This window comes from Anabrus simplex, chromosome 5 (assembly GCF_040414725.1).
Source record: "Anabrus simplex isolate iqAnaSimp1 chromosome 5, ASM4041472v1, whole genome shotgun sequence".
NCBI classification, from domain to species: Eukaryota; Metazoa; Arthropoda; class Insecta; order Orthoptera; family Tettigoniidae; genus Anabrus; species Anabrus simplex.
In genome coordinates this window covers 302,027,538-302,043,977 of record NC_090269.1, presented here as the reverse complement: position 1 = coordinate 302,043,977, position 16,440 = coordinate 302,027,538, and the positions used below count along the sequence as shown (strand labels likewise).

General features: G+C 39.9%; 1 protein-coding gene across 1 annotated transcript in view; it reads left to right on the top strand.

Moving 5' to 3' along the window:
* Positions 1-16,440, top strand: part of LOC136874855 (fibrous sheath CABYR-binding protein) — a 263,606-nt gene that overhangs the window by 82,780 nt on the left and 164,386 nt on the right. The window lies entirely within an intron of this gene.

The window sequence follows — 16,440 nt, the reverse complement described above, 5'->3', positions numbered from 1 at the left end:
TGTTGTGTAGATACAGAATTACAGAAGTCGAAAGAAGTTTTGAGCTATCTAGAAGAAGAAGGGCTAATACGAATCAACAAGAAGGAACAGCCAACATATATTTGCTATAATGGCATGAGTACAATTGATCTTGTCTTCATAAATTCTAGTATAACCACCAAATGTCAAAGTGTTATCATGGAAGCTGAGAAGAAGCATCTGCCCGTGAAAACAACGCTGGTAATAAACGGCATGAGGCACAGTAAGAAGTTACAGCCTTTAAAGTTGAGAAGAACATTGGACTTAACAGTACTAGAGGATTCAGACAACAAAGCAATAATCGATACACTAAACAAAGGGACTCTGAATCAGGCTGCTTTGAAACTGGAGGAAATTCTTAAGAAGGCAATACCTCCTACAGTAATTAACAATAGAAAAGCAAAACCATGGTTTACAGATGCATGCTACAAAGCAAGAAAAACAGCTTTGTCATCCCTGCACGCAGCAAAATTGCAGCGCACGAAAGAAAGGCTGGAGTACTATGCTAATTTAAGAAGAGAATATAAAGCCATAGCTAAACAAGCCCGTCAGACGTTTTTGGAAAAGGAAGAAAAATGTTTAACTGAAGAGGCTACTCAGGACCCTTACAAAGCTTTGCGTCCTAAACAGCCAAAGTTTCCTTGTAATATACCAATGGATGTTTGGGAAGTGCACCTTCGTGCAATTTTTCAGGAGAGGGACATGCGGCCAATCAATTTTCATGTCGATCCAAAAGTTATCCCGAATGACCCAGAGAGATTTACGCTTAAAGAAATAGAAGAAACTGTTAAAAGCCTAAAAAATGGGAAAGCATGTGGTCCAGATAACATTTATAATGAACATTTGAAAGGGATATTTCCAGTGTTGAAAGAATCCATCTGGCAGTTATTGAATGAATGTTTACAACAGGGTAGGATACCAGACAGCTGGGCTAAGTCCACAATAAAAATGATGTATAAGAGCAAAGGTGATACAGCAGACCCTAATTCATATAGAGGAATTGCTCTGGAATTCACACTCTTAAAGACACTGACTCAGTTAGTATGTAAGCGCCTCACAATATTAATAGACGACAACCTCCCAGATTCCCAGTTTGAATTCAGAAGAAGAAGATCAACCATTCAAGCAATCGATTGTCTACAACAGTATATTAATGAAGCTCTCGCAATTCCAAAGGGAAAACTTCATGCAATCTTTACTGATTATTCTAAGGCTTTTGATACGATCAACAGAGTTATCGTATTAAAGAAGTTGCGAAAGATCATCGGGCCTAGTTGTTATCTACTTCCAATCATCAAGAATCTCCTTACAGATAACTGGGTAGAGATTAGTGATGGCATCACCAAGTCATATCCGATACTTCAAATCATTGGCGTCCTTCAAGGCGACCCCCTAAGCCCCTTGCTCTTCATTGCCGCCACAGCTGACATCGTACAAAGAATAGATTCAGAAAATGGCAATATTCTCATGTATGCAGGTGACATGGTTCTGACGTCAACTTCACAGTTAGATTTGCAGGCTACTTTTAATAAAGTTATGAAATGGACAGAAGAGAACTAGCTGAGGTTGAATGAAAATAAGACTGTCTCTCTGACCTTCAGAAAAGGAGGAAAACGGGGAACATTCTTAATCAATGACCAGCAACTAAAGTCAGTCACAAATTTTAAGTACCTAGGAGTCACTTTTCAAACACCGGGGAACGTGTTCTCTTTACATGTAAAAGACCGACTAAATGCTGCCATAAAATCCATTAACGACATCAGATCTTTGAGCCATCTCTCACTTTCATGTGCCATCGAGTTATTTCATCTTAAGGTTAGTCCTGTAGCCACCTATGGATTAGAAAATATATGGATATATCTTGAAAAGAGGTAACTACATAGTATAGAGAAGGTGAAAGCATTCTATTTAAAGAAAGTACTTTGCCTGTCAAAGTACACTCTATCACGCCTCGTCGACGGAATTATTCTTTGTGGAAGAGCTGCGTTTGAAACTACTGCTCCCGGCCACCCCAGCTTATAAGGAACTCCTAGAAGAGTTTCAACAAAAGAGAGACAGCATATGGTGGGACTTTTACCAGTGTGATGCGATGATCAACCGCAACTTGACGGAGGCTATGAGTTGAGACACGTCGTGACCAGACTCTCAGTCCATGGGTTTCACCAATGCCTGTGTATTGAAGCGAGCTTTCATGAGCCAAGCCCGGACTGCAGGTGCAAAAGATGTGGCGAACTTTGTGAACGCTATCACGTACTTAAGTGTAAACTGAGAATAGAATCCGTAACAAAATTCTGTACTGATGACTGCTCATAAGATTTTTTTCCATGCACATTTGTGCGCAATAAAACATTTATTATAGAAGTCCAGTTAATGCTTCCCATTCCTATAGCTTTCATATCTTCCCCAATTTACCCATCACCTTCTCATATCCTTCATTTCTATTTTCAACTCTTGCATTGAAATTGCCCATTAGCAGTGTCCTATCCTTGCTGTTGTCCTGGACTATGATGTTACTCAGTTTTTCATCAAATTTGTCAACTTCATCCTCATCTACACCTTCCGCACATGGTGAATAGACTGAGGCATTTCTGGTCCTAATACCGCCAACAGCTAAATCTACCCATATCATTCACTCATTTATGTGTCTGACAGAAACTATGTTGTATTCCTGATGAACAGTCACACTCCACAAACTGCCCTTTCCTTTTAAACACCTATTAACGCATTGGGGACAGCTATATTTATTTGAATGTGCTATGCTGCAGAAACTGCAGGCTTTTTAATGGTTTTTGAATGTTTTTCAATGCTAGGGAAAGCAATGATTTAATAACATTTTGAATATTTAGAAAGATCACACTTTCCTCTACACAAAAATGAGTTTTAATTATCATAATAGTGCTGCAGTTTTTAAATATAAATTTATGAAGATAATAAGTTCTACAAATGAAAAGAGAAAATTCTGATGCAGCTGTGGACAGCAGTTAGGTTAATATTTTGAAGTTTGACAAATATTAAGAAAACATCTACGAAAAATAATCTAATATAGATTCTAATCTAATTGGTCAATTGGCACAGCTATCCTTGTTTACAACCAGTAATTTATCATGCCATTCGTCACTTGATGGCAGGCTCATGTTGAATTGCTGCAGGTTGTCATCTGTACATGGAAAAGAACACAAATTTTTAGGGAGCAGTATAGAACTATATTAGAGAAAATCCACTTCACATCAATTTGACATTAGCTCAGTATCCAAGTTTACATGCCTGAAACATTAGAATCATCATGTTCACTTGGTGTGTAATTATTATCCTTGTCCTCACTTTCAGAACCTGAGTCTTCCATAAGAACATCCAGTATGGATTCATTATCTAAATTTCAAACAATTGAAATAGACATTCTATATATCCACAAGAATGACACAAACAAGTTTGCCTCTCAAACACATATTCTTCCTGTTTTTTTCCCCACAAGATCCTAGTTACATAGTTCAATTATATTAAATTGTATTATATATATATATATATATATAATACCTCCCATATATAAGGCATATATATAATGCTTCCCATTCCTATAGCTTCCATATCTTCCCCCACATATATACATTTTCGCAACCGAAACAATTACAGACTGGATCATTAAGCCATTCACCGAGTTCCGTCGGCATTTGAAAGCATAGTGCTGGACATTGAGTATGTTGCACTGATCTTCAGGAGCTAGCATTTTGCTTCAATCAAGTGACTTGTCTTCAACTTCTACACAATTTTGGGACTTCATATTTATTAAATTGTGTTGTGACTTCGTGCCTGATAGTATATGCAGGGTAGCTCACTTAACTGTTCACCTCTTCTAGTAAACATTTTGAGACACAGTGCTGAACTTTGCATGTGTTGTGCTACTATTCAGAAGATTGCGCCTTACTTCGTATAAGTGACTGACCTTCTACTTCTTCTAGATTTGACAGTTTAAAATTGCACAGTGCTAATACCCATTATCTTATATTGCTTCTTCAACTGTTTTTGTGAAAGACTCATCCTTTAATTTCTTATTTACCTATGCATTGTATTCGGCTGATGATGTCCCAGATTGGGGTCGAAACCGGTACTGCTTCCGCTTATAATTAAATAGGAATGTAACACTACATTTCTTATTTACTTGTATTGAATAGGTTGAACTATGTTATTTGTTATTTCAATTTAATTGTGATACAGTTCAATACGGAACATCATGAAATTTTTATCTTTAAATGATGAAGTCTGTATTGAGGGGACTAACTCACGACGCCAGCCTTGTGTACCTGGATGATATAATTAATGTGGGACATTCAGAGAGCACGTTGAGAACCTACGGAGAGTGTTCAAGAGGCTATTTAGGGCTCACCTAAAGTTAAATCCTGGAAAATGCCTCCTGTTCCAGAAGGAGGTGCGCTACCTGGGCCATATCATGTCATCGGAGGGAGTAGCCATGAATCCGGAGAAGTTAAGAGCTGTCAGGGACTGACCGGCACCGAAGGACAAGCGAGAACTGAGGATTTTCCTTGGCCTTTGCACGTACTACCATAGATTTATAGCTGGCAACACAGACATCTCAAAGCCCCTTACGCTGCTTACCAAAGAGAGGAGGCCTTTCCAATGGTCAAATGAGGCGGAGGATGCCTTCTGGATGCTGAAGGAGTCCCTGTGTATATCACCCATCCTAGGATACCCCAAACCTGGAGAGAAGTTCATCGTAGACACCGATGCCAGTAATGTGGGAATTGGTAGGATGCTGTCCCAAGTGCAAGACAGCCAGGAGAAGGTGATAGCCTATTTTAGCGAGACGTTGTCAAAAGCTGAGAGAAATTACTGCGTGATGCATCGGGAATTGCTGGCCATCATGAAGACCTTGGAGCACTTCTACAAGTATCTGTATGGGCAGCCTTTCCATCTGCGCACTGACCACTCCGTATTGACCTGGCTCCTAAACTTCCGAAACCTAGAAGGAAAGACAGCTCGCTGGATACAACGCCTTCAGGAATACAACTTCACCACCAAGCACCGACAAGGAAGGAAGCACTGTAACGCCGACGCTCTGTCCAGAAGACCGTGCCTTGAGAACTGTGCACACTGCCAGAAAGTGGAGAGACTGGCAGGTATTGTGGACGTCCGGGCCGTGAGGGCCACCACTACTGAAGGATGGGATCGGGACACCCTCAGGAGGGAGCAGCTGAAGGATGACGACATTGGGCTGATCATACGGGAAGTAGAGTTGGGGCAGAGACTGGAATGGAAAGACATCACCAAACGCAGTCCAACCTATAAGGCGTACTGGGCCCAGTGTTCTTCTCTCATGGTTAATGATGGGGTACTTAGCCGCATGTGCGAATCGACCGATGGAAAGAAGCACATTGCCCAGCTGATAATTCCCAGAAGCATGAGAAAAGAAGTGTTGACTGAGTTGCATGCGGGTACTACTGCCGGCCAATTGGGGTGAATAAGACCCTAGATCGTGCCCGACAGTGTTACTACTGGGTTCACCTGAGGAACGATATTGAGAGGATGTCCCAGCTATGTGACACCTGCGTGGAGAGCCGGGGCCCACGTACGAGGAGTAGGGGCCAGATGATGCAGTACAACGTTGGAAAGGATCGTCATTGTTGTTGTAAGAGAACAAGTGCTACATATTTCATATTATTTTAACCTACCTGTAGTATGTGATTTTAAAATATGCATTGTGTCATTTGCATACATTGTAAAGACAATTCCTGTATGTTCTTTTGCTTGGTTGTAATTTTAGGCTGATGATGAGACCATATATAGGTGTTGAAACCGATACCTTAAATAAAATATGTTGTAAATAACATTCCTGTATAGCACACATTGTATTGGAAGGGTTGAACTTTTACCCAAAAATTTTAACACGAATAATCCCTGCCACCAAATAATCCCCGCACCCTAATTTGAGGAAGGCTCATTTTGGAAAAATGAAATTAACTAAAATTCCTTCCATCGAAAGAGTAACGTAGGTATAAACAAACATTTCATATCACTTTGCGAGGTTATGTGGTCTTTACATTAATATGAACGTATACATTTACGGATATAGCTGCTTTGCTTGAACATATTTGACATGATAAAAATACATTATGACTGCTTTAAAATATATTTGTCATGAAAATTAGCAAGTAGGCCTAGGTATCTCATTATTTTGAACTTCCAGTAGGCTCGATTCCCTGTAGATCGGAAGATTCATTGTCTCTTGCATCACTAGAATCCTCTCTTAAATTACTTACAAATTTGTCACACTCCACATGTAAAACACTTTTCACATGCGATCTCTTTTTACTTGGATATTAACACAACCCAAGGTAATTAGAGTAAGAGGTAGGGATCACGCGCAGGTCTCCCCACCACGCTTGGCCGCCGATGACGTCAACATGAACCCTCAGCGCCTTGTCTTCTGTATGAGGTAGGCTAATACACAGCTTTAGCCACAAGTTAGAGATAAGAGAACTTCATTGATATTTTAACATCACCTCACAAAAGGCATTCCACTTCACTATTACAGTAGAGTAATTATAGGAGATCAAATACAGTGTGAATCCAGCAGCGTTTCTGAAGTATTTCGATCTGTATAAAAGGTTGTAACAATGCTAAGACTGTGATCGCAGTGGAATGGCCTTTCCATATGTTCATGTTCTCAACACCTATGATAACAATAACAAGAGGCTCTAATTGTTACAGACTCGAATATTAAAGCTTAATGCTTGATGACTGCAAGAAATATGTCCGTTGTTCCAAGCACTATTGGGAAACTCTATACACTGTCAACAACACAAACAGAAAACGTTAGGAAACTGTCCACAAAACAAACAGTACAGTAAATGTTCTCCGAGTGCCAGGAATTGGCAAATTCCACGGTAATATTTGATAGGCCATATAAATTAATGAGGGTGTATATTAACATTGTTAGCACTGGTTTCATATACAACATAAATTGCCTTTCATAAATAAAAAAAAACAGGTATGTTATAAACAAAGAATAATGCTGATATTAAAAAAACACACTTATCCATAGCATCAGTGGAATTTCTTTGCTTTTGTTCTTTCTATATCGGTATTGTATTAACTGAAACCCGGTCTCTTGAATGTCTTATTTTTGTTTAAAGCGTCCATTCGAATAAAAGAACGGCTTCTCACCAGGCAACTTGCAAGCTCATAAATTTCGGGGAATTTCTTCTTCAGGATATTCGTAAGGTTTGTGATGATGTTAGAACCCTCTTTCAGTTCTTTCCCATGGTAAAATTGAAACTACCGAGCTCGATAGCTGCAGTCGCTTAAGTGCGGCCAATATCCAGTATTCGGGAGATAGTGGGTTCGAATCCCACTGTCGGCAGCCCTGAAGATGGTTTTCCGTGTTTTACCATTTTCACACCAAGCAAATGCTGGGGCTGTACTTTAATTAAGGTCACGGACGCTCCCTTCCCACTCCTAGCCCTTTCCTGTCCCATCGTCGCCATAAGACCTATCTGTGTCGGTGCGACGTAAAGCAACTTGGCTAAAAGAAAAGGAACTCTTTTTGAAATCTAATTTCCACCCCTTGTAGTTTGACCTGTATTCTCTCTGTAATTTTATTGCTTTCTATATCGAGGTTCTTCTTTACGCTAAGAGCTACAATATAGCCAGTGAAGTTTTCAAGCAGCTCATCACGATCCTTGGTTTCGCGACTGTCCTCGAGCTGTTTTACTTGCTCTTTAAGGGCTTTAACGAACCCTAGCTCTTCCTCCAGTAAAGAATAGGATGTTGTGGGCTAAACGCTGGCCTTGGCACACGATATCCGAGTTTTGATCGAGTTCATCAGTAGCATGTAACATATTTGGGCGTAATGTTTCATAATCTTCCGGAGAACAGATGGAATTTCTTATCGCCTCGGAAGCATTGAGGCTGAGAAGCAATGATTTCACCTTTCGCGTCACAGCTGTCGGAAGAGGATGATCATAAAGCCTTCCGAACCCTCGAAGCTGAGAAAGATAGCTTTCGATAATGACTTGATTACTTCTGTCACCATTTATTTAGGCCAGTGGCTTTAGGGAATACGTGAAAGTGTATGTTTCGTTCCTTCGCATGCCTGCTATGATTTGTGCAACCTGCAATGGCATGACAAAGCATACTGAAAAGTGTACACTATTACTGCTTTTTACGTTTTATCACATAAAATAACACACACGGTTTCTTATACACCACAGATGTTACTATTGTGTATTATTAGCACCTAGCTTCTGCGTGTACAGCGATTTTTATTCGAACTACCTCTACCTCATTCAGAGCAGATTCAACGCGAGGGTCCTGCGTGACGTCACAGCTCTGCTTTGCTACTGCGCAGCTCTCTCGTGATCCCTACCTTGTATTCTACGTACCTTGAACACAACCGATGGTGGATAATACTTTTCGTGCAATGTAAACACTTGAAACAGACACAACGGCGAACTCAAATGTTAGTTTTTCGATACAGTAAAACCTTGTTACTTCAAAGTCATTGGGATGCAAAAATAAGACTTCGAATTACATGATTTCGAATTAACTGCCAACTCGTACTTCAGAAATGCCAACCCTTGCCGCGTCACAAAATGCTTGCTTGCTTGCTGATGCTTATGGGCTGTGTCCACGACATTTCACCCAGTCAATACTCGCTTACTCATGTAAACACACTAGTATAAATGAAAACTTCAGTTCAATAATTGATGCTTGAGCTTGCAAGTAGAAAAAACACAAAACACTGAACTTCACTATATCACATAACAACCATATTTTGCTAGAATAGACTGTAGTCACACGGGAAACTTCCAATCTTGCAATCACACTGCGTCTAAAGCTTCACCCACACGAAGAATCCAAAATATCACTCACAAGTAATACACTAATGATATGAGGAATCACTCAAATAGAACCTTCAAAAGCATGATCAATTCTCACCCTATATTACAGACAGAATTATAACACGATATTGGCTTCATCTAGAAACAAATTTAGCACTCGAATAATCTCGACTGTAGGATTACAGAGCAAACAAGAAACACTGGTAGGAAAACCCTGCTTGAGTCGCTTGAGTTTAGTCATAAGTTTTTTGCGGGGGTTAGCATATAAAGAACATTCAAATAAAATGTGGTTGGAGTCGCCATTACGGATATTTGTACCACACAAACAGTTTGTATCCTGCGTTAAATGGAAACGGGATCGATATTGTGGTGTAAGGGCATGATTAAACCGTAACCGAATGATGTTAATAATATGTCGTCTAGTATAAGATCCTCGTAAAAACCAAGGTTTAACTAAAAGTGTTGGTTGTAAATGATAATAGAAGTTACCTTTGACTTGTACAGTCTGGCGGTAGAAATTCTGCCAGTCTTGACGCCCCTCCTGTCGGATAACAACTACATAATCAGAAGCTGGAACAATATTGTTAGTATTCGGAACAGGAAGACGAAAAGCTTGTTTTGCAAAACAATCTGCTTTTTCATTACCGTCAATACCCACATGACCTGGTACCAGTAGCGTGCATTGTGGGTATGCAGGCTAAGCCGGGCTTACCCGTTCGACTTGAGAAGCAAAGTAAGCACTAATTCAACTGTAAGTGCAACAATTAATTTTATCTTGTCAGTTGGCAATATTTTTTAAAACTATAACATTAGATGCGGTATGGTTTTCTGCAGTATGTGGGTATAATTTCTGCACTGCGAATTTCTGCAGTAGCGAGGGTACGCCGCACACCTATCGCTTGACTCGCCCAGCGTTGAGTTCAAGTTGACGCATGCGTAGTAACCGCGCCAGTAAGCGAGCTAGGTAAGCCGACAACTCAACGCTGCCCGGTTTGATCGCACGGTGTATCGGTGTGAAGCACGATGTATTCTATATCTTTTCTCGCCGGGCTGTGTAACTTCGGCGGTAGAACACTTTCTTTCTGAACTCAGGTTAGCGGGTTAGACCCTGGCTCAGTCTGGTGGTATTCGAAGATGCATTTATTTACTGTGATTCGGCTTATTGCTGAAACAGCTCTTGTGAGTGACAACTGACAGTAAAAGTAGAAGTATCCACTTCATTTTAGAATTGAAAATTAGTTTCTTCTTAAGTGTAACAATGTAAGAAAAATTGCCTACTAGTAGGTACCAGCGTTGTTGCGGACCATGTGACGTGTTTGTAGGAGCGTACGTCCTAACTATTTTTATAATAATAATAATAATAATAATAATAATAATAATAATAATAATAATAATAATAATAATATGCAACGTGGACAGTACTTATAATTAGCCTGTGTCGTGAGTGCGTAATTGTGTGTTTATGTAGAAGTATTTAGAGAAATATAATTTCTTCTTAGTTTCAACTATCATAATACCGTATTTGCGATGGCTGACTTAATTTGTGTGATTGAACAACTGTTGGACAAACCGTTTCGTTTTAGGAGCTCATGTGAGAAACTAGAAATTGTTCAATTCGGAAAACCTTCTCCAGATATGCCCAACCTTAAAGAGACGCATAAAAACAAAAATCAAGAGTTCGTTCGTCATTTCCAAACTTCACAGTACGGTACAGTAAAACACAATGGATTGCTGGAAGTTCCAAATTTAATGAACCGTTTTGCTGGCCATGTTTACTCTTTGCATGAGACCGAACTGCTTGGTCTGGCACTGGTTTTGATAATCTGAGTAACTTGCACAATGCCATTCAAAACCATGAGAAATCGCAGTCACACATTTCTGCAGTGTTACGGCTGAGAACGTTTGGAAAATCTAGAACTGATATTCAGCTCGATGCTCAATTGCGTGCAAGCACTGTACAATGTAATGATACCGTTCGTAAAATCAGAGAGCTGCTCAAGCGATTGATTATGTTGTGTGTTTTTAGTTACTCACGAATTACCATTCCGAGGATATTCTGAGGGTATTCTTTGAACAGGAGTACTTATTTTGGTGCATTGAACTTACTCGCCACTTACGATGTGACGTTAAGTACACACCTAGAAACATCGACTCTGTTTCGCGGAACTTCAAACAGGATACAAAATGACTTAATAAGGGCTGTCAGTGATGTACTTTTGAAAAAAGTGAAGTCAGAAATATAACACGCTATTTTTGTTGCCCTTCTTCTTGACGAGACTTCAGACATTATGAGTTTGTCTCAATTATCAACCATTCTGAGATACGTTAATTCTGAAAGTGGTAAAGTTCACGAAAGGTTCCTTTCTTTCACTGATGTTAGCGCAGTTCGAACAGCCAGTGGTTTGCCTGAACACGTGAAAAACATTATTACTGAGTTTGACTTAAACTACAGGTTGGTTGCACAAACGTTCGACGGAGCAGCTGTGATGGCCTGCCACACAAGTGGACTAATAACTAAAGTACAAGAACTCTTTCCGAAGGCCATATTTATCCATTGCTTTAGTCACAAGCTTAATCTGATTTTGTCATAATCAATTTCCTCTATCAAGGATTGTAGAATATGTTTTAGACCTTAACGGGATTAGGATAATTTTTTCACAAGTCCTCTAAACGATCTCATAAACTGAAAGAATTTACAGCAAAGAGAATGCCTAGAAATGCCCCAACACTGCGGAATTTTTCATCTCGTCTTGTTTACTCAATGAAAGAAAATCGCACTTCATTCCTTAAATTCTTTCGGAGTGTATTAGACGAAAGTTCAAACTAGGAGAGTGGGGCAGCAATAGCGGCACAAGGTTTCATGAAATTTCTAACTAGCATTGGAACTTCCTTTTTGTTACTGATTTTAGCAACATTTTTACCTTCACTGATACCCTTTTCAACCTCCTTCAATCCAAGCATTTAGACGTCCTATATTGCTCCCATAAAGTTCAGGAAATCGAAAGAGAGATACTAAACCTCCGGAATAAATGCTACGTAATTTGGGCCAAGACTCTGGTCTATCATGGTGTCGAAGACTCTCTACCAACTAAACGACAATATCGGGAAGAAGATCCAATAATTTCAAGGAAATGCCATTACCACTCTATTTCTGATAACATTATTGTACAATTAGACGAACGATTTGGGTTATTAAACCAATTACAGTTTACTTCCTTGTTGGATCCTCAGAAGTATGAAGCGTACAAAGCTACTTTTCCTCATTCTAATTTTGAAAATCTTAAACTGTCCTAAAAAAGGCTCGTTTGATTTTATCCGATTGAAGAATGAACTTACCGTGCTGTATTCGTTTGACGAATTTTATGGTCATCACCCTCATCAGTTAGTGTGTTCCCTGAAAAGCAAACATTTAGATACAGCCCTGCCTGAAGTGTACAAGTTGGGTGTAGTTATAGTAACTGTTCCAAGCACAACAGCGTCAGTTGAAGGATCGTTTTCAGCTCTCAGGCGGATTAAGACTTATCAGAGGTCAACACAGAGTCAAGAGCAACTTTCACTCTTGGCAGTTCTATCCATAGAAAAGGAAGTTTTCCACCAACTGGAAAGTATAGACACATTTTATGATAATGCCATCACAACATTCACAAAACAAGTGAGACGATCTAGGTATCACCTTCAAGTAGACTCAAAGCAACCAAAAATTTTGTGGAGAGACTTAATGTATAGTTCTGTTAGTAGTGGAGCATACAGTGGACAATAGAAGAACTTCTGACAAAAACGTAGCAAATAAGTTACTATCAATTTTGAGATAGGCAAATACGTACAAGTGTCAGAGATATTTCAAGTCGGCTTCCAGGCTGAAGGGTAAACAGTGCAACAGGACAGAGAGTTTTCTGGTACATACATAAGAGATCAAGGAATTTCTTTAACAGAATAGTGACGGGTAATTCATGAAATATACGTGATTTCTACTAATCTATGCACTTTGATGTAGGAAACTGAATAAAATAAATATTTTCAGACAAAAACGCAACACTGACACGCATGTTGTCCTTTTTTTAATGGATTATGCACTGTCATTGGGAATAAATAAACTATTTCTACACATCTCAATAAGTTAATTGCAGCTTTAAAATTAAATCGATTTTTTCAATCTACAGTTATTTTGTGTTTCCTGAGAAGCCAAGGATTTGACATGATACCACACGCTCTGGTTAGAAGTCCTTCAATTTTCATGAGATTACACTTAAGTCTATATGGTTACAGCGTGGTAACATTCTTTTACATAATGATGTACGTTAATTTCTACTTCCTTCTTCTTCTTCTTCTTCTTAATCTAGTTATTCTCCAAGGTCGGTTTTTCCCTCGGACTCAGCGAGGGATCCCACCTCTACCGCCTCAAGATCAGTGTCCTGGAGCTTCAGCCAGGGATACAACTGGGGAGAATGACCAGTATCTCACCTATGTGGCCTCACCTGCTATACTGAACGGGGGCCTCGCGGGGGGATGGGAAAATTGGAAGGGATAGACAAGGAAGAAGGAAGAAAGTGGCCGTGGCCTTATGTTACGTACCATCCTGGCATTTTCCTGGAGGAGAAGTGAGAAACCACGGAAAACCACTTCCAGGATGGCTGGGGTGGAATTGAACCCACCTCTACTCATTTGACCTCCCGAGGCTGAGTGGACCTTGTTCCAGCCCTCGTACCACTTTTCAAATTTCGTGGCAGAGCCGGGAATCGAACCCGGGCCTCCGCGGGTGGCAGCTAATCACACTAACCACTACACCACAGAGGCGGACATTGTACTTCCTACGTACGGTAATTAGTACGCCGTAGTTTGGACAGCATACCCACTTTTCGAAATCACCGCACGCCACTGCCTGGTACCCATACTAAAGTTATGGAAATACCGACGTTGTCAAGCATATAAAGGAGACTCTTGACATTGTATATATATATTATAGGATAACTCATACGAAACCAAAGATTGTAATGCACTCAGCGAATCCGTAAAGATTTTGGCTCGCGTATATCCCTGTCGCTGAACAAAAAGTAAAGCTTGCTGTATGGCGAATAACTCCGCCGTAAAAATTGAACAGTCACTAGGCAAACCATATTGTTCTTTAACATTTAGAGAAGGTATATAATAAGCGGAACCAACTCCATTAATGTTCTTTGCCCCATCTGTAAAAATGTTTATGCTTCGTGGAATATGAGAAAATTTCACTCTTTTAACAGGACATATCTCGGTCCCCTGCAGACAAGGAACGTTAGTAGAGCCATTACGCATAGGCCAAACTATTTGAGGCTTAAAATAAGAAACCTGATAGGGTAAGGTATAGGGTAGTAAAGTAACACTGTGTATTAAGGTACACTGTTTCGACTTCAATGTATTAAAAGCATGAAACAGTACAGGCAATCTGCGTAAACCCTGGCGCCGAACGGAATAATACTCCGAGAGTAACTCTAACTTCGGAATTAAAGGATGACTTGTTAAAGAAAACTTTTTAAGTAAATATTTCGTCGCAAGTATTTTTCTACGTACTTGTAAGGGAGCTTCGCAGGCTTCAACTAAAAGGGCATTGGTAGGTGTGGACTTTAAAGCTCCAATACAGGAGCGTATTGCTTTATATTGACAAGTGTTAAGAATATTCAAGTTAGTAGAAGATGCTACGTCAAAAATATGTGATCCGTAGTCCAATATCGTCCTAATAGTGGTTTTGTACAAAGATAGCACCACAACGGGATCTGCCCCCCATTGCCTACGGGTTACGGCCCGTATTACCTGAATATACCTTTCACTCTTCGAACGCAAATATAAAAAATGATGTTTCCATGTAAGTTTTTGATCGATAAGTAACGCAAGATATTTATGGTGACTAACCACTGGTATTTCATACTGATCAAAAGCAAGTGGCGATCGGTCATAGGTTCGGTGATGTGTAAATATCATTGCTCGACATTTCGCTATGGAAAGATTTAACCCATGGGCCTCTAACCATGTTCTAGCTTCATGAAGCGTGAAACTAATATGTTGTCTACAGAGCTGTAAATCTTCATGTGTACAATAAAGCAAAAAATCGTCAGCATACGCCTGTAGTCGAGCATGACGTAAAATGACATCTTCAAAATCTTTCATAAAAAGAGCGAAAAGAATACCACTCAGAATATCGCCCTGTGGCAACCCATTACTTACCTGCCGGGGCTGGATTGTACAAGGTGTCGATTTAAATCGGAGTGTTCGATAAGTCAGAAGTTGTCTGAGAATGCTAATAAATCCCTCAGGAATCTTAAGAGTTGCAAGTTTTTCCCATAATATGTTCAAAGGTACGGAATCATAAGCCCGTTGAATATCAAGAAAAACCGCTATGGTACTATGTTTTCTATGACGAGCTAATAGTAAATCGATAACAAAACTATTAAACGCATCAGATGTACTGCGTTCCTTAAAAAAGGCATATTGATATCGAGGCGTCAAGTTATAGTATTCTAATACCCATAGGATTCTTCGAAGTAAGATCTTTAGAAAGACTTTACGAATGCACGAACCGAGGACTATACCGCGATAATTACTTACCTCAGTGGGTAACTGCTTATTTTTAAGAATGGGAATTAGGAAAAATTCATTCCAACTAACCGGTATACTGTGATTGCGAAAAATATCATTATACCTATTTAATAATGCCTTCTTTGCTCTAATAGGTAATAATTGGAGCATTTGATATGATACATTAGTTGGACCTGGGGAGGAATTTGAGCATGATTGGAGTACTGCCTCTAATTCCTGATAATCGCAGGGTTGTAGCAATACGGAAAAACGGGCGTCTAGTGGGTCTTGGGAATGAACATACTGTGGCACAACAAAATCTAGCGTCTCTCTAACAAGAAAATCTGATAATACTTGACCTGGGATGGTCTTGGCAGGGGAGTGCTGCGTAACTCTTGTGATTGCCCTGATGGCATTCCACAAGTCTGCAATTGGAACCTGACGCGTGAAGGACGATATAAAATCCCTCCAAGCGACACGACGTTTTTGATGGAAAATTCGGCGGGTTTGTGCCATGTGTCGCTTGTGCCATGTGTCGTTTGAGCCGGAAGTAATTTTCAGGTGTTGCGTGCTGCCTATATTGTCGAAAAAGTACTTTGCGGGTTTGAATCAGCAAATGACATTCGTCGTCCCACCACTTAACATGCACAGGTTTCCTAGAAGATAAAGGGGGTGAAGCGCTGATGGGGTGGTGAAGGTTAATATAAGCTGTTAAAATCTGCAGTAAAGTTTGATATGAAAAAGTATTTTCCGGTATTTTTTGTAACGCATCCTCAATGTAAGCGGTATATATTTGTGGTTTAAATCTCCTCAAAGATCGAATCATGTTATGTTGAAATGTGTGGTGCGGTGGAGAAAAGGGTCTGCCTACACCATAAGAAATAACAATAGGGAAATGATCACTGGAATAATTATCACTCAAAGTATGCCATGTAGTGGTAGACACCATATTTCGCTTACACAATGTTAAATCTACTGCGCTAGGAGGGGCAGAAGGCGCAGTCAAACGCGTAGGAGAGCC